This window comes from Tamandua tetradactyla, chromosome 17 (genome assembly GCF_023851605.1).
Source record: "Tamandua tetradactyla isolate mTamTet1 chromosome 17, mTamTet1.pri, whole genome shotgun sequence".
Lineage (NCBI taxonomy): Eukaryota > Metazoa > Chordata > Mammalia > Pilosa > Myrmecophagidae > Tamandua > Tamandua tetradactyla.
Window position 1 is genome coordinate 4,850,926 of NC_135343.1, and position 19,341 is coordinate 4,870,266.

Genomic DNA, 19,341 nt, shown 5'->3' on the forward strand with positions numbered 1-19,341 from the left:
TGCCAGTGGCCTCAGCAAAAGGCCTCGAGCCCAGACGTAAGCACGCGCCCCCCGCAAATAACTTTGCTTTGGTCGATCTTGCCAAAAGCCCGGTGGCAGGCAGCGTCCTGGCCTGGAAGGTCAATCTCGGACCTGCCAGAAGCCAGCTAGGCACAGCGGGCCCGTCATCCAGGTGCCACGCCCCCATCTGAAGAGTGAAAAGGCTGGATGACAACAGACCCTCCCCTTGCTCCAAAAGTCAACCGGCGTGGGGGTCAGGCCCGCCCTGGGGACCCAGAGGAGGGGAGGATACGAGTTCGAGGAGAGGCTCAGGCCCCACTCACTACCGCAGAGCCCCTGCCCTGAGCCAGCCCTGGGTCTCCCCTGCAAGGGTGCCTCCTGGGCTCCTCACCCCAGCCCCCTGCCCGCCCCCTCCTCCCTGTCTCTGCAGTCCTAGTCTGGGGTGCCAGAGCCTGGGCTGCCGCTGCCTCTCTCAGGAGGGGCAGCCCAGGAGGGCGAGCATGGGCCACTGATTGAACCTCTCTAAGCCTGTTTTCCTCATCCATAAAATGGAGACGCTAATAATGCCCCATGGCTTTGCTTGGGAGATAAAATAAATTATATATATGAAAACATATTATAAGCTGACAGCTTCATACCAATGCCGGTTGTTAGGTCCAGATGGCTTAGCTTCTTGTTGATATATCTGTTTGTGGATGCAGGGGACATCTGGGGAAACGATGGAGGCTGACAAAGGACAGGAGGAAGGAGGAGAAGTGTAAACCTCCCTTCAGCTGGGGAGGAAATAGGACGGGACACCCAGGGGATGGACAGATGAGTAAAAGACTAAAGATAAAAAATAAATAAATAAAAAGGGGGAATAAAGAGTAAACAACTGCGTAAATTGAAATACTATTGGTCAATGAGAAGGAGAGGTCAGGAGTACGGTTATGTATGAGTTTTTTCTTTTTTTTTCCTGAAGCGATGCAAATGCTCTAAAAATGATCATGGTGATGAATACACAACTGTGTGATGATATTGTGAGCCACTGATTGTATACTTTGGATGGACTGTATGGTGCATGACAGTATCTCAATAAAAATATTTTTTGAAAAAGAAAGCAGTGAGGTAGAAAGGTGGTTCAGTGGTAGAGTTCTTGCCTTCTAGGTGGGAAATCTGGGTACAATTCCCAGATCACGCACCCCTCCAAAAGAAAGAAAAAAAAAAGAAAAGAATGTATCAATATTAATTGCTTGGTTTGGTAACTGTACTGTAGCTATGTTGGAGGATGTCCTTGTTTATAGGCAATTCACACAAACGTATTTAAGTGTAGTAGGAGATCGTGTCCGCAGCTTTCTCTCAAATGGTTCAGAAAAATAAGTGTGTGTGTGTGTGTGTGTGTGTGTGTGTGTGTAGAGAGGGAAAGAGAGAGAACTTGAGAATGAGAGAAATAAATGTGAAATGTGGTAAAATACTAAAATATGGGGAATCTGGGTGAAGAGTTTGTGGTAATTCTTTGTATTATTTTTGCACATTTATTTCAAAATTAAAAGTTCTAAAATTAAATTACCCTTTTAAATGAAGAGGAAGTTAGATAAACCAAAAAATATATATATTCAATCAAGCACCTACCTCTCTTTAAGAATCTTTTTTTTAAAGAATATTTTTTAAAATAATGGCAAAATGCTACATCTGTTCACACTTACATGTGCCTGGTCTTGTCTGCTGTGAAGGACGAGAGATACACTTTAAAGGGACCAAGCCCAGCAGGGCTCCTGCTCTTCACTTCATAAAATTTGTGAGATCAAGAGATATTCAAACAGATTGTGTCTGCCCAGTCAATGCATGTGGTGAGATCATTCAGGAATCTGATGACAGGAAAGATGCAGGGGCTTTAAGTCCCTTTCATTCCTTATGGTCTGTGAAGAGTTCAAATTCTGAAAAAATTTAACCTCTTATATTTTCAGATGTTAACACTAGTATTAGTATAAATGCGTACATAAAAAATTTTAATAATAGAAAAAAATTTCAAAAAATAGAAAATAGCCCCCAAAGTAATGATGGCTAATGGTTTGGTGTGTATCATTCATTCATTCTTTCATTCATCCTTTCCGTATTTTTTGAGCATCTACCATGTTCCAGCCAGTGTTGTGGGTGCTGGGAATACAGCAGCAAAGAAAACAGGGGAAATCACTGTCCTTAAATGTCAAATCCTAGCGAGCATTATGAACTACAGTTAGAGGGCACAAGAGTGTTGAGGGTAAGTTAGGGTGGGGGAGGAAGGTCTCTTTGATAGGGCAAACTTTGAGTGAGTCCTGAAGGAAGAGAGAAATGAGCCACTTGAAGTCTAAGGGGGAAGGACATGGCAGACAGAGGAAACCTGAAGAGCAGGATTCCTAGGCAAGATGGAGTCTGGTGTGCTCGGACCCAGCTGGGAAGACTGGATCTTGGGGTGGATGGAGATGGGAGGCCATGTAAGTGATGGTAAAAACTTCAAAGGGTATATCCTTCCTCACCACTTCCTGTGAATTGACCTTTAGCTATGTAGTTTTAAAAAGTAAGATTAAATTTTATATTGTTCTATGGCCCCCCTGCACCCCCCCCAATATATTTTAGAGAGATTTTCCAAGTGGGAACATAGAGATCCAGCTCATTCTTCTTAATGGTTCCCGCAGCAGTCAGGAGCCCAGCAGTAGAGTAATGTGGGGAGAGTTTGATAAAGGAACTTTATGAAGTTGTGGACAGAGCATAGGAAAATCTCAAGGGGTGGTACAGTCCCCGGGGTGAGGAAAAGGCTGCTGCCACCAGTCCTGGGCCTGAAGGCCGTGGAGAGGGAGCAGTTAGCAGAACTGAACGGGCAGGAGCTGCCACCCTGGGTGGAGAGACAGCCAGCCCTAGTCCTCAGCAACCCTCCAGGGAGGGGGCCAGAGAGATGAGCACCCCAATCTCACCTTTCTCCCTCCCTCCAGTCCCCTACTGAGGCTTTCCACTGGCTGAACCAGAGGCCAGAAGGTGGGGGACCTGCTGATGTGTCCATATGGTCAGCCACTCGGAGCTGGGGCTAAAGTGTGGAGAACAATCTGCTGAGGCAAATGGAAGACACCTGAAGAATTGCATGGTAGCTGTCCTTATGTATTCATGAACATGTGAGCCCATCTCTGAAAACGGAATTCCTAGTTGTTGTCGTCCATTTGCAACTTGGAGAGAGACTCTGAAATTGCCCTCCAAATAGGCCATGCTCCTTTACATCCCCACCGGTAGTTCATGGGAATTTCATGTTTCCCACATTCTCATCTCTTTTTTTTTGATATTGAAGAATTTTTTTTTAATTTTTTATTAATTAAAAAAAAATACAAGAAACACAAACATTCCCAACACATACACTCAGCAATTCACAATATCATCACGTAGTTGCATATTCATCATCATGATCATTTCCCAGAACATTAGCATCAATTCAGAAAAAGAAATATAAAGACAACAGAAAAATATAACAAACAGAAAAAAAAAATTTTACAGGCCATACCCTTACTGATCCCTTTCATTGATCACTAGCATTTCAGCCTAAATCTATTTTAACATTTGTTCCCCCTATTATTTATTTTTATTCCATATGTTCTACTCTTTTGTTGATATGGTAGATAAAAGGAGCATCAGACACAAGGTTTTCACAATCACACGATCACACTGTGAAAGCTATATCATTATACAATCATCATCAAGAAACATGGCTACTGGAACACAGCTCTACATTTTCAGGCAGTTCCCTCCAGCCTCTCCATTACATCTTGGATAACAAGGTGATATCTACTTAATGCATAAGAATAACCTCCAGGATAACCTCTCAACTCTGTTTGGAATCTCTCAGCCATTGCCACTTTGTCTCATTTCACTCTTCCCCCTTTTGGTCAAAAAGGTTTTCTCAATCCATTGATGCTGGGTCTCAGCTCATTCTAGAGTTTTTCTCAATCCCTTGATGCTGAATCTCAGCTCATTCTGGGATTTCTGTTCCACACTGCCAGGAAGATCCACACCCCTGGGAGTCATGTCCCACGTAGACAGGGGAAGGGTGGTGAGTCTGCTTGCTGTGTTGGCTGGAGAGAGAGGCCACATCTGAGCAACAAAAGAGGTTCTCTTGGGGGTGACTCTTAGGGTTAATTTTAAGTAGGCTTGACCTATCCCCTGTGGGGTTAAGTTTCATATGAATAACCCGCAAGACTGGGGGCTCAGCCTATAGCTTTGGTTGCCCACACTGCTTGTGAGAATATCAAGAATTCAACTTGGAGAAGTTGAGTTTTCCCCTGTTCTCACCATTCCCCGAAGGGGACTTTGCAAATACTTTTCCACTCACGGATCAAATCACTCTGGGATTCATCAGGGCATCACCTGGACAAACCAGCAAAATCTCATGTCCTATACAAAGTTCCATGTACTTAAGGTGTTCAATCAACTATCTACATAAGTTATATTAGGAGATGCACTAGTCAAAGTATAGATTTGTACCAAATAAACATTTTTTGCTTTAGTCTCACATATTAGTTGAAATTTTAAAATATTAAGTACCATCTATTTTCAGCACACTGCAGTAATGACATTCTTTTGTTCTTCCTCATGCAAAAACATTTTTTAAATTTGTACATTTAGTCACTATCATTATACACTCTAGGCATACCTAGATTACACCATCTCAATCTTTATCCTCTATCTTTCTTTGTGATTTCATTTATGCCCCAGCCCTCCTCCCTCTATCATTCTCATACGCAGCTTCATTCAGTGTTTTAAGATAATTGTATTACAGTTAGGTAATATTGTGCTGTCCACTTCTGAGTTTTTATATTCAGTCCTGTTGCACAATCTGTATTCCTTCAGCTCCAATTACCCAATATCTTACCCTATTTCTATCTCCTGATGGTCTCTGTTACCAAGGAAATATTCCAAGTTTATTCACTAATGTCAGTTCATATCAGTGAGACCATATAGTATTTGTCCTTTTGTTTCTGGCTAATCACACTCAGCATAATGTCCTTAAGGTCCATTCATGTTGTTACATACTTCATAACTTTATTCTGTCTTACAGCTGCATAATATTCCATCTTATGTAAATGTCACAGTTAGTTTAGCCAACTGTCTGTTGATGGACATTTTGGCTGTTTCTATCTCTTGGTAATTGTTAATAATACTGCTATAAACATTGGTGTGTAAATGTCCATTTGTGTCCTTGGACTCATGTCCTTTGAGTACAGACAGCATATAGATGGGTCCTGTTTTTTAATCCATTCTGCCAGACTATGTGTTTTGATTGGAGAGTTTAATCCATCAACATTCAGTGTTATTACTGCATGGGTAGTACTTTCTTCTATTATTTTGCCTTCTGGATTTTATATGTCATATCTAATTTTCCTTCTTTTTACCTTTACTCATAGTCTTCCTTTCTACACTCTTCTCCACACCTCTCTCTCCTGTCTTTTCCTATCTGTCTCTAGTGTTCCCTTTAGTATTTCTTGCAGAGTTGGTCTCTTGGTCACAAATTCTCTCAGTGATTTTTTTGTCTGAAAATGTTTTAATTTCTCCCTCATTTTTGAAGGAAAATTTTGCTGGATATAGAATTCTTGGTTGGCAGTTTTTCTCTTTTAATAATTTAAATATATTATCCCACTGTCTTCTCGCCTCCATGGTTTCTGCTGAGAGATCTGCGCATAGTCTTATTGGGCTTCCCTTGCATGTGACGGATTGCTTTTCTCTTGCTGCTTTCAAGATCCTCTCTTTCTCTTTGACCTCTGACATTCTGATTATTAAATGTCTTGGAGTATGTCTATTTGGATCTATTCTCTTTGGGGTACACTGCACTTCTTGGATCTGTAATTTTAAATCTTTCATAAGAGTTGGGAAATTTTCAGTGATAATTTCCTCCATTAGTTTTTCTCCTCCTTTTCCCTTCTCTTCTCCTTCTGGGACACCCACAACACGTATATTCATGCGCTTCATATTGTCTTTCAATTCCCTGAGTCCTTGCTCATATTTTTCCATTTTTTCCCTATAGTTTCTGTTTCTTGTCAGATTTCAGATGTTCCGTCCTCCAGTTCAGAAATCCCATGTTCTGTTTCTCAAAATCTACCATTGTAGGTTTCTATTGTTTTTTTCATCTCTTCTACTGTGTCTTTTATTCCCATAAGTTCTGTGATTTGTTTTTTCAGACTTTCAGTTTCTTCTTTTTGTTCTTTCCTTGCCTTCTTTATATCCTCCCTCAATTCATTGATTTGGTTTTTGATGAGGTTTTCTATGTCTGTTCGTACATTCTGAATTAATTGTTTCAGCTCCTGTATGTCATTTGAATTGCTGGTTTGTTCCTTTGACTGGGCCATATCTTCAATTTTTCTAGTGTGACTTGTTATTTTTTGCTGGCGTCTAGGCATTTAATTACCTTAATTAGTTTATTCTGGAGATTGCTTTCACTTCTTTTATCTAGGGTTTTCTTGCTGGATGAATTTGTTGTCTATCTGTTCTTTGACATTCCGTTCAGCTTTATCTGGACCTTTAGCTTAAGTTTTGTTTAACAGAGGAGAATTTTTCAGTTCTTGTTTTCTTGTTTCTTGCCCTGCTTGTGTGGTGCCTTTCCCCCACACACACTTAGGAGGGTCTATTTAGATATTATAGACCCCAGCCAGATTTTCCCAGACCAAACTGGCCTCCTATCAGGAGGAAAGATTCACCTGCGTCGGTTTTCCCTGAGGGTGAGACCCAGCAGGTTGAAAGACTTTCCTGTGAAGTCTCTGGACTCTGTTTTTCTTATCCTGCCCAGTATGTGGCGCTTGTCTGACTGCAGGTCCCACCAGCATAAGATGATGCGGTACCTTTAACTTTGGCAGACTCTCCCTGCTGGGGGCGTGATGGAGACAGAGGAGAGGGTGTAGGCTGGTTTTAATGGCTTCAAATTACCAAGCCCTGGTGTCTGAATTCCTTGAGGGAGGGATTCCACCTGAGTTGGGCCCCACTCCTCTCCTGGGGAAGGCACAGGCTCCAGATAAGCCCCCAAAAGAGCTCACTTCTGCCTATGCCTGGAGCGGTTAGCAGACTGAAAAGTCCTGCTGCTGTATCCAGAGGCAGTCAAGCCTTTGTAGATACACAGCCACAAAAACTTCTGTTTCCTTCTTTTTTTTCCCCCCTTTTTCTGTCAGTCCTGCCCCCTTGGTGCCGGGGCAAAAATGAGCAACCTCCGCTTTGATCAGGTTCACCTAAGCTGGGGGCCTATTTTTAGTAGTCAGAATTTGTTAATTAGTTCCACAATTGGCATTTTATTGTGCCCAGTCACTGCTGCTGGTAAAGTCCTTTCGTTTCCCCTCTGGGAAGTGGCCTGTCGGGGAGGGGCGCTGGCTGCCGCAGCTTTGGGAACTCATGGTTCTGGGGGGGCTCGCAGCCGGTCCAGACTGGGGTACGCTGTGTGTCTGGTCACTGACGTGGCCCCAGGAGCTGTTCTGTACTGTTTCTGGTTATTTAGTGGTTGTTCTGGAGGACGAACTAAAATGCGCACGTTGTTGAGCTGCCATCTTGACCCGGACGCCCACATTCTCATCTTTTTAAGTTTGCACAATAGGATGAGCTCAAAGTGGAGCCTGCCCATTTTAATGTATGTTTTCCTGAATGACCAAGGCAAGGTGGGATTACCGTTGTAGAGGAACACCTCACCTACCCACCCAAAGAGATCCTCATGCTAATCCCTGAGACCTGTGAATATGATACTTTCATAGCAAAAGGAACTAGGCTTGCCAATCATCTGATTTTGAAATAGAGAGACGATCCTCAATCACCTAGGTGGACCCAATCTAACCATAGGCATTCTAGAAGGTCAGGGAGATGTGATGTGAGACAGACTCTACTCCTGCTGGTTTTGAAGCTGGAGAAAGGGGGCCCCAAGCCAAGGAATGCAGAGGCCAGTAGAAGCTGGAAAGGGACCTCAGCTGCTAGCGAGTAAGTAACACGGAGCTGGGTCCTACAGCCACGAGGAACTGAATTCTGCCATCAACCTGAATGAGCAGGAAAACACATTCTCCCGTAGAGCTGGCCGCGGGCTAACACCCTGATTTCAGCCCAGTGAGACCCATGCCAGACTTCTGACCTACAAAACTAAAATCAGCATTTGTATTGTTTTAAACTGCCAGTTTGAGCAATTTGTGACAAGCAACAACAGAAAACTAATATATCATCCCAAGATTTGCAACTGACCTGTGACCTCCCTAAAGGACTATTGCTTGGGACCTCTGCTAAGTCCCCAATTTGAGACTAGATATCTTTTCCTTTTCTTTTTCTTTTTAAAATTGCTTTATTAACTTTACATTCTTCCATGCAGATAGGAGAAAATTTACTGCTGGTAGAAACTTAGACTGGGTGCAAATGCAATCTCTAACTAGCAGCAGGTAACATAAGACCCACTGAATCCCAGAAATAACATAAGATTCACAGTAAACACAACACAAAGGTATCAAAAAAGATATACCAGGAAAATGCAAAGAAAAAAGTCAGTGGAAATCACCGCATTAATCTCATGGAAAATGGCACAAGTGTGACTAGATATCTTTACAGCATATTCTTTCCCACCCCACCCCCTCCCCAATAAAGCAAAATACAACCAAAGAGTTTTTAATAACTACTCAAAATCAGCAGTCACCTCAGAATGAAATCCCAAGAGTCAAATGTATTTTGTCCATTGAAGATTTATTTCTCACTTGGCAATATGGCTTCACCATATGAGAAAAAGTCATCAGAAAAAATGACTTTCTCTGATTTCCAGATAGAACATGTGGTAACGCTTCCGTGGCAAGTGTGATGGGCTTCTGAATGGGGCATGCCACTCTAATTCAGCCCAATGGTGTATTTGTCTGAGCAGGAAAACATAACTTCTCAGGTCTCTTGATTTTCTTCATTTCTCTCACTGATCTTAGCAATTGACTGTCTTTTTTGGTGTCGTTGATAATAAATAGATACATATTTTTAATTGTATAAACATTTGAGGAAATGTTTCATCATTTCATGGAAGGTTGACTTGGCTTGGCTCGCTCACTAGTTAGCGAATCAAACCCACTCACACTTTGTGAGGCGGGTGATCAGAGCCAAGCATTAGCAAACGGGACGCCATCACACACCCTGCTGGCCAGGAGGCTCCCTCACCCAAACAGCAAATATTAAATCCACGAACACTAGAGGGGACTGCAGCCCAGGATTTTACTTCTCTTTGTAGAGAAGAGCTCCCTGATCTGGGAGTTATCCTTACTAAGTTCTCATTATAAAGCATTTTTTTAAAGGCATTTCTAAGTATAAAACAAAGTATAAAATAAAATAAAAAAGGAAAAGATCAATATATTTAACTCTATAAAATTTGAAGATTTTTAGTATGTAAAGAGAACTTAAGTCAAACCATAGAGTAGGAAAAACTTATTTAGCCATATATAAATAGAACAAGAATTAAAATTCTTAATGTGTAAAGAACTCTTTGAACTCGATAAGAACAACTCAAACACTGCATGGAAAAATGAGCAAAGGACTTGATTAGACAATTCACTACAGAACAAATACAAAAGGTACTATGCAAACTTTCTACCTTATAGGGAAGCAGAGACATATAAAACAGAACAGTGAGATTCCATTTTTCACCTATCATATTGAAAAAAATATTTTTAAACTATATTATCCAAAGTTGGCAAGGCCAAGAGGTACTTTTTGGAGAGGATTCTGGTAACTTAAATGTAAGAGAGAGCACTCTTTGACCCTATAATTCCGCATGCAGGAATATCCTCAGGGATCACTTACAGAAAGACAAACAACCACAACAAAAATTCAAGAATAACCATCCCTTTCATAACATTATTTATAGATGCTTATTTATAATAATAAAATATTGGAAACAAACTAAAATAAATTTAATACCTGCAAATGGTAAAATTCTTTATAACCAAAAATGAAGTATGGAAGTTTTTTAATGAGTTTTCTTGTTTATTAACAGAAAAATGTTCATAATACATGAGGCCTTTTACTTAAGCAGGTTATTAAATGGTATTAATGAGTGTTTCCGACTTTGTTTGAAATGTGCATATATACAAGTCTGGAAAATAAGCTGAATTATATCTTTAACTGTCCCAGATGTTAAAAAATTGTTCTTTGAAGTGGCTGTTCCAGCCTCTAAAGCAGGGTCTGGGAGTTCTGCCCTCCATGGCTCCACCAGAATCTGCTATTACCGAACTTTTAAATTGGGTGGGAAAGAGCATCTCGTTTGCATTTCCCTGGCTGAAGTTGAGCCTGTTTCATACGCGCTTATTGGCCGTTCCAATTTTTCCATTTCTGGGACTGCCTGCTTATACTGTGATCCTTTTTCAGTGGATTATTTGCCTTTCTCTCTCTCTCTCTCTCTTTTTTTTAGGAGTCAATATACAATCAGTTGGGAGTCTTAGTCTTCTGCTAACTGCAGGCAAAAAGAAAGGAACTGTATGACACAAAAAATTAAATAATTAATGGTGGATAATCACAGTAACTTTCAGTCATTTTCAAGGAGCACATATTAAGTTGTCAGAAAGAAATGCTATTTTAAAAGTTCTTTAGGATTTTAAAGAACCCCATTTGTTCTCTAAAGTTCAGCCACATCTGATTCCACAGGTAATAATTATAGTATAGGCCTTCCCTTTGGATGGAGAAGAGGTTAAGTCATTTCCTACCGTCTCCCAGCTAGTAAGTGCTGGAGATGAGCCCAAGGAGATGAGTCCAAACGAGGCGATGCTGAGTCCAGGTATTCCCTTCCATCACTCATTGGCTCAGATAGTCTTTAAAGTAAGTTTTAACTTTAAGTTCCAGGATTTGGCTAATTCTTTTGTAGTTTCCTACAAGGGGCGGCTTGCTATCGGAATGCACCGGCTCGTGGCTTAGCAGGCTAGAAGTCCAAAATCAAGGCATCAGCTGGGCTTTGATTTTAGGCTTCAAAGCCTCCACAGCTGAGACAATGAATCTGTCATCTAAGCCCCCTCGACTGTGGCTCTTTGTTGCAGAAACCCTGGCAGACAAAGGCAAAGCAGGTCTGAGATATATCTAGCTGGGGTCCAGGAAGAGATTAGAGCACATCAAGGAGGGCCAGTATTTGAAGAGATAATGGCTGAAAATTTTCCAGAACTGACAAAAGACATGAATCCGCAGATGCTTGTGAAAAACACAAGCGTACGAGAGACCTTTAAAGTAGACAGAGGAAAAAAGATTACTTTCAAAGGAGCATCAGAAAAGACTACATACTGTATGATTCCATTCATATGGAATGTCCAAAATAGGCAAATTAATAGAGACAGAAAGTAGATTTGTGGTTGTCTAGGATGGGGCAGTTGGGAAGAAAGGAGTATGAGATTTCTTTTTGGAGTGATGAAAATGTTCTAAAATCAGATGGTGCTGCTGGTTGCACAACTCTGTGAAAAAACTAAAAACCATGGAATGGTGCAGTTAAAATGGGTGGATTGTGTGGTATGCAAATTATATTGCAATAAATATATATTTTAAAATCATGAGCTTTTTGCCAGCAATTTCACTTCTGAAAAGAAATTCTACATGCACATGTGTAAAATGACATATATATGAGATTATTCATTAAAGCAAAAGATGGCAGACAAACGTTTACCAACAGAGGAACAGTTATTTTTTTATACATATATAAACACACATAATTATAGATCAACAGATACACGCACACACACATACATTTAGTGGAATGCTGTGCAGCTCTCAGAAAGAATGGTAGCATTCTATGTATGCTGATAGAGAGGTTCTCCAAGATAGAATGATCAGTGAAAAAAAGTAAGATGTTGAACAGTGTGTATAATGTATCTATCGTGTAAAAAAATAGGGACAACATAAGAGTATTTTAATTTACCCAAATTTTCCTAAAGAAACACTGGAAAGATGCCCAAGAACTAATTAAAATGCGTACCAATTTTTTTTGGGGGGGTGGAAACCAGTTGAATGAAGGACAGAAAGACTTTCCCATAAACATGTTCGTATGGTTTTTTTGGTTTGACCATGTAAATATATTAACCAACCTAACAATAATCAGGAGCAGAACTAACACGAATAAAACTAGTTTTAAAACTTAAAGAGCTATCCATCAAAAGGGCCACAGAAAGAAAAGAGGAAAAGCTTTTGCTCCTGGTAAGTAACTGGGTGTGGTGGAATGGAAGTTTCCTCCTTTTCATGAGAAAGTGCTATTTTTTTTTTAACAATACACATATCCTCGATTTAAAGTAAAAAAGAATGACTACAAACTATAAGACAGATCCTGTTGTAGAAGGACCGAAGTCTACCTCTCCGAAGTCAAGCCCTGATAAAAAAAAACGAGCAAAAGGAAAGAGGGAAGCTGGGACCCCCTTGGGCCGGAGAGAGGCTGGTTCTAGCTGAAACCTGGTTGGGTGGGCCCTGGGAGACAGCCAGGTTGGTTGCAGGGGACAGAACAGAAGGAAACTACTGGAGGTTTTATCCTGATCACCACCACTTGGCTGTGCCTTGGGACTAACGAAGTCTGCTCCACACCTGCAGCCTGGGCCAGGTGCCCCCAGGTGTCTAATCAACCCAGAACGGAAAACCTGGGCTCCTGAGGAAGCAAAGCAAGTGGGGGCTGACTCACCTTCCTGCCCCCGCCCTCCTGGGGCCCAGGTCTCTCTCCCAGGAAACACCCCCGGTTCCTGCACCCCTGGGGCCACACTGGTGGGTCTGTGTCTCCACTGCACCCCGCACAGATAATACATCTGGAGCAGACCGGCTTGCGGGCCAGAATTACGAGAACAGTTTAAAAGGAAAACATTTGCATTCCATCAGAAGCAAAAATACGAGAACAGACCAACTGATAATTTTAAATCAGCTTAATACTGAAGTCAAGGAAAAGTGAAGAGATATGAAGAATAGAAACAGAAGTGTTATCCAGATGTTAATCTAGATAACAGTAGTCCCAGAAAGAGAGAGAATTTAAAACAAAGAGGAGGATTCACTTTGAAGGAATACTGGATATGAATTTCCCAGTAGTAAAAGAGTGAAAACCTCAGATAGAAAGGGCCCAGAGAGTGCAAAGGGGAGAGAGGACAAATCCACATTGGGATGTACTGCAGTGCAATTGGAAAAAATTAACAATAAGTTCAATATTAATGTTAAAAAATATTGACAAGAAATAGTTAGAACCTACAATTTTATATCCAGACAAAACAAGGGCATGATAAAAACATCATCTGCAGATATGGCCTTAGACGATTTGCCTCACAAAGAGCCACACTGGAAATAGTTTTGGATGAAGTACTTAAAAAAGAAGCACAACAAATCCAGGAAAGGCTACAAAAGTATATGAAGGAATAATAATAAATGCTTTGGTAAAGTTATTTGTTACCTTAAAAAAAAAAAGGAGTAAAATAAATCCATAATTACATGCATTGAAGGTGAAGATGAGATCACCTGGATGAGATTTGGGGTAGGGAGAGCTCAAGAATGTGAGAGGGTGTGAATTTCTTACTTTATTCAGGAAGAGCTATGAATACCTATTCTGTTTTAAATATAAGAAAAAACTGAAAAGACACAAAATGAATGCAACCTGAAATAATAATCCTAGATGACAAAAAAAAAATAGATTCAGATCCATGAATGATTACAATAAATGTAATTGTAATACACTCATCCTTTATTGAATTTAGTGACAAATTGGACTTTTGTTTATATCCACACATACGCTGTTTGAAAAGAGATAAAACCTAACATTGAAGGACATGCCAGTTGGAAGGTAAACAAATTAAAAGATATCTCTGGCAAGTATTAGCTGAGAGAAGATTGGTGTGGCTACGTCACATCATGGAAAATAGGCCTCAAGATAAAAATGCATTATTAGAGATGGAGACACTACATAATGACCAAGGTTAAATTCATTAAGATAAGCAACCTTAAACATGTAAGTACCTAATAAGATGTCTTGAGAACATATTAAGCAATACATATGTCCACCATCATAATGGGAAATTTCAGCTTTCCTGACTTGATTATGGATAGGTCAAGCACCCCCGCCACTACCCACCCCTCAAAAAATCATCAAAGATACAGGAGGTCTGAATAACCCAATTAACAGGCTTGTCCTAATGTTTGTCCTTGGTATGTCCTAGGAAAGTCAAATAGGGGAGAAATTCTCGTAAGTGTACTGCAGAAAACATGTTTGAGTGCATTCAAAGGAACACCATTCATAGCAGCAAAAAACTTAGAAATGACCGAAATAATATTCATTGATGGAGGAGTGGATGAATAATTCATGCTAAACTCACAAAATGCAATGTTTTATAGCTAGTTCAAATGAATGAAATTCAGTGATGTGCAACAATATGGAAAAATCTTTAACTATATATGTTTCAGTGAAAAAAATCTCATAAGATTACATAGAGGATTTGTGCTGGTTTGAAAGGAAGTATGCCCCCTAAGAAAAGCCATGTTTTAATATAAATCCCATTTCTTAAAGGTAGAATAGTCTCTATTCAATACTGTATGTTTGAAACTGTAATGAGATCATCTCCCTGGTTGATGTGATTTAGTCAAGAATGGTTGTTAAACTGGATTAGGGGATGACATGTCTCCACCCATTTGAGTGGGTCTTGATTGGTTTACTGGAGTCCTATAAAAGAGGAAATATTTTGGAGATTCAGAGAGATGTGGAGAGAGCAGAGAATGCTGCAGCACTACAAAGCAGAGAGTCCACCAGCCAGCGACCTTTGGAGATGAAGAAGGAAAATGCCTCCCGGGGAGCTTCATGAAGCCAGAAGCCAGGAGAGAAAGCTAGCAGATGACGCCGTATTCATCACGTGCCCTTCCAGCTGAGAGAGAAGCCCTGTGTTTGCCATGTGCCGTCTCACTTGAGAGAGAAACCCTGAACTTCATCGGCCTTCTTGAACCAAGGTATCTGTCCATGGCTGCCTTTGATTGGACATTTCTATAGACTTGTTTCAATTGGGACATTTTCTTGGCCTTGGAACTGCAAACTAGCAACTCATTAAATTTCCCTTTTTAAAAGCCATTCCATTTCTGGTGTATTGCATTCCAGCAGCTAGCAAACTAGAACAGGATTGTACCCTTTTTAAAGCTAAAATCGAACAAAATGTGAAGCCATAAAAGTTATATGCAAAGCAAAGCAAGGGAATGATGAACATAGAATGTCATGTACCAAAATTCATGAATTAATACAATTCTAACTGCTGAGATCTGGGAAAATTTAAAATAAAAAGTAATAGAAAAAACACATTATTTAGCATTAAGGAGTCAACTATCAGAAGGGCTACAAAGGAAGGGATTCATACGAGTTGCTTTGGCCCAGAAATTCCACTCCTAGAGAAGTGAAATTCACTCCAAGAGAAGTGAAAAAAACACATGCCCACAAAAAAGAGTTGTGTAAGAATTTTTGTAGCAGCTTCATTCATAGCAGCCAAAAACTGGAAACAACTCAGGTGACCATTCATGTGTGAACTGGTATATTCATTCCGTGGAATCCTAGCCAACAAGAAAAAGGAGTGAACGACTGATAAATGCGACAACACAGATGCATTTCAAAAACATTTTGCTGAGTGAAATGCAAAAAGAGTGCATGCTATACGATTCCACATACATGAAATTCTAGAACATGAAAAATTAATCTATGGTGTGAAGAATTAGAACAGTGGTTACCTTGGTGGGAGGAGAATGGTTGGGAAAGGGCATGAGAGAACTTTCTGGAGCGATGGTAAAGTTTGTATCTTGACTGTGGTTTAGGTTGCACGCGAGTATGGGACTCATTGAAGGGTGCACCCAATACCTGTGCATGTCACTGTATATAAATCTTACCTCCTAGAAAAATAAAAAAGAACTGGGTACAAATGTTGGACTCCTGTTCATGACATGCATGCTGATGTATTAACAAGGAGGGAACTGATGTCTTCAATTTAGTTTGAAGGATTGATGGATTTGCCTAGAGGGATAGGTAGTTGAATAGCTATGTGATAAGGCCAGTACAGTAAAATGTTAAGGCAGAACCTAGGTGGTACAAATTTTCAACCTTCCCATATGTTTTAAATTTTCCATAACAAAATGTTGATGGGGAAAAGAATGGCAATTATCCACATTTCCATTAGGAAATTCGTTAAAGTACAGTATATCCATCTACTGGAATGAAATACTATACAAGAATAAAAAAGCATTGTTGCCTCTAGGAAGTGTAACTGCCGACTGGGAAGGGGTAGTGTGCTTTTTATTATTTACACAATTCTATATTCTCCCCATGTGCTTATATTACTTTGACAAAAATAAAAAGGGAAGATTACAGAAAATTTTCAAAATGAAAAATAATTGATTTTTTTTTTTGCTTGGGAAACAATGACTATATTTATCTAATTAGGTAATCCACTTCATTCTCCAAACTGATTACCATTCCAAAATATAACCAGGTTTCGTTTAGAAGTAGGGCAGACTGGCCATTACTTTGATAGTGATTGTATTAGTTATCAATTGCTACATGACAAATAGCCACAAACTTAGTGGCTTAAGGGAACCACACTTGTTATTTCACCGTTTCTATGGGCCAGGGGTTCAGGCACAGCTTTGCTGAGTCCTCTGCTCCAGGGTCTCTGACAAGGTTGCAATCAAGTGGTTGGTCAAGCCAAGGGTGTCACCTGAAGGCTGAGGAAGTGTCTGCTTGCAAGAGCACTTACTTGGTTGCTGAAGGGATTGTGTTCCTTTAGGGTTGTTGGACTGAGGGCCTCAGGTCCTTGCCACATGGGTCTCCCCAACATGGCATCGTGTGCCATCAAAATCAGCAAAGGAGAGAGTTTGTCATCTAGATGGGTGTTAAACCTTTGTGCTGCAATCACAGAAATGATGTTCCATCCCTTTACTGTATTCTACCGGCTAGAAGCAAGGCTAGGGAAGGGGATGGTAGGAGAGTGTGACTATCGGGAGGAGGGAACCTCTGGGGACCACCTCAGAGCCCATCTGCCACAGGGACCTGCAGGGACCCACCAGCCATGGTCTAGGTATGATATTAACAGCAGAAACCAGGGATTCTGAAGGAAAATTCCTTATCCACAGAGACAACCCTAGACTTGCAATAGGATGGTAACCTCTTTCAGACCTCACACTAATAAAAAGAAACATTCTTAGATGATGCTAAAGAGAGAGGAAGGAAGGAAGGGAGGGAGGGAGGAGGGAGGGAGGAAGGAAGGAAGGAAGGAAGGAGAGAAGGAAGGAAGGAAGAATGATAAAGAAATATCTAAGCCCCACTTTCTCTTGTGGGGCAATCAGATGGTTGCACTTTTACAAACTGCCAAGCAACCAGTCACCATAATAGTCGATGCTGTCTCCTGACTCTCTCTGGAGCTCACAGCCTTCCTATTTCCCTGCCTTGTTTTGGGTCTCAGACACGCAAGCAACAGCTTCCTTACCCATTTGCTTCCTTATCCATTTTTATGCCTCCTTGCTTGCCTCTCGCCATCTTCCCTTCCCACAGCTACAGGAGTGATTTTTCCAACCCTCCAACCTGAACACAGCGGAGGCTCAAAATCTTTCAAAGGCCCCCTTCCACCTTTGGGACAAGTTCTAGGACCCCTGGCATGTCCTAAAGGACTGGTTCAAAATCTGGCCCCTGCCCAACCACAACCATCTCCCAGAATCCTTTTGCAATTTAGGGTCCAGCAATATGCAATTACCTGTATTTTTCTGAGAAGCATTTACCTTTCCAAACTACTGTGCCTTTTCATATTTTCCCTATTGCCTAAAATGCTCCTTCCTAATTATTTCCTGGCAAACTCCTGTTCATCCTCCAAACTCCACCTAAAATGACATTTTGGAGTGGTCAAGAGCCAGACTTCCAGGTTAATATGGTGGATTCAATGCAGGCATATAAGTTTGCACCTTCAAAACCCCACTAAAAGCGCAGCTAAGGAATTTATTTTAACCATGCAGAAATCGAGAGCGGATGTCTCGTGGCTGTGATGCGCGCGCCTAGGGCCAGGGAGGAGTCCGAGGCCGCAGCGCAGGGAGGCCCCCACCCCTCGCGCCTGTGTCCCGCAGAGCCGGTGTGAGAGGGAGATGCGCTCCTTCCCCGCCGCCCTGATAATCGAGTTTGGGCCGGACCTTGGAGCGCACACCAAGGCAGTGCAGAGCCAGTCGAAAAGCACAGACTATGGCGCTCAGACGCATTAATAAGGAACTTAGTGATTTAGCCCATGCCCCCCACCCCCACCCCCAGCACAATGCTCTGCAGGTCCCGTTGGGGATGACATGTTTCATTGCCAAGCCACGATGATGGGACCTGATGACAGCCCATATCAAGGGGGTGTAGTCTTTTTTTTTTTTTTATTAATTAAAAAAAATTAACTAACACAACATTAGAAATCAATCCATTCTACATATGCAATCAGTAATTCTTAATATCATCACATAGGTGTATGGTCATCATTTCTCAGTACATATGCATCGATTTAGAGAAAGAAATAGCACGACAACAGAAAAAGAAATAAAGTGATAACACAGAGAAGGTGTAGTCTTTTTTGATAGTTCACTTTCCTACAGACCACCTCCCCCTTCAAACCACCTAAGGTTGCATTCACAACGAGAAAATATCATCCAAATATTAACAGCAATGGAGATTTTGTCTCGACATTCTGATCACAGTGGTCTCCTGCTTGAGCTGTTTCAAAAGTTGTTTCATCCACGTGTTCACTGCTATGTGATCCGAACCGAGATGACCCCCTAGTGCTGGAGACTGCCCGGATCCATAAAACAGACAGAGATAAGTACAACACACTGCCTCAGGCATGGACTCAGAAGTATGCCTTAAAGGCAGAATAACCTGCATGACAGCTGGAATAAACTTTAAAGTACTGCTCCTTTTTTGATTTTCTTATCCGGCTGCTCCCCTATCAGACCTCATCTTTTTAAATTTTATTTTTTGTTTACCTCCCTCCATTCATTCACATGCTCATCTGAGAAGACTTAAGTTCTTCCAGCTTTGGACGATGACTGCTTTCAGAAACTGTAAAGTAGTGACAAGAGAACAGTTGCCCAAGATTCAGAATGTTTTAAAACATGGAGCATGTGTATTCTGTGACCAGTGTCTTCACTCTAACTTGGTTATGAGACTAAAACCATTCCTCACTGCTCTAACATGCCGAAGAAGTCATCTGAGGGGAGGGAGATGGATGTGAAATGGTCACGTCAAAGGGAACAGCATTACTCTATAGCAGCACCCATTCTTGTTTAAGCCTGCCACTGTTAGAAATGTGAGGTCACATGATATACTTTATGCTCATAACTGATGTGGCTGGAGAATTGATATTGAATTAATAGCATCAGCAGAACAGA

General features: G+C 41.1%; 1 pseudogene; it reads left to right on the forward strand.

Annotated features, from left to right (window-relative positions):
* Positions 1–18,160: 18,160 nt before the first annotated feature.
* On the forward strand, positions 18,161–18,828 carry LOC143661085 (ubiquitin-conjugating enzyme E2 D3 pseudogene; annotated as a pseudogene).
* The last annotated feature ends 513 nt before the right edge of the window (positions 18,829–19,341 follow it).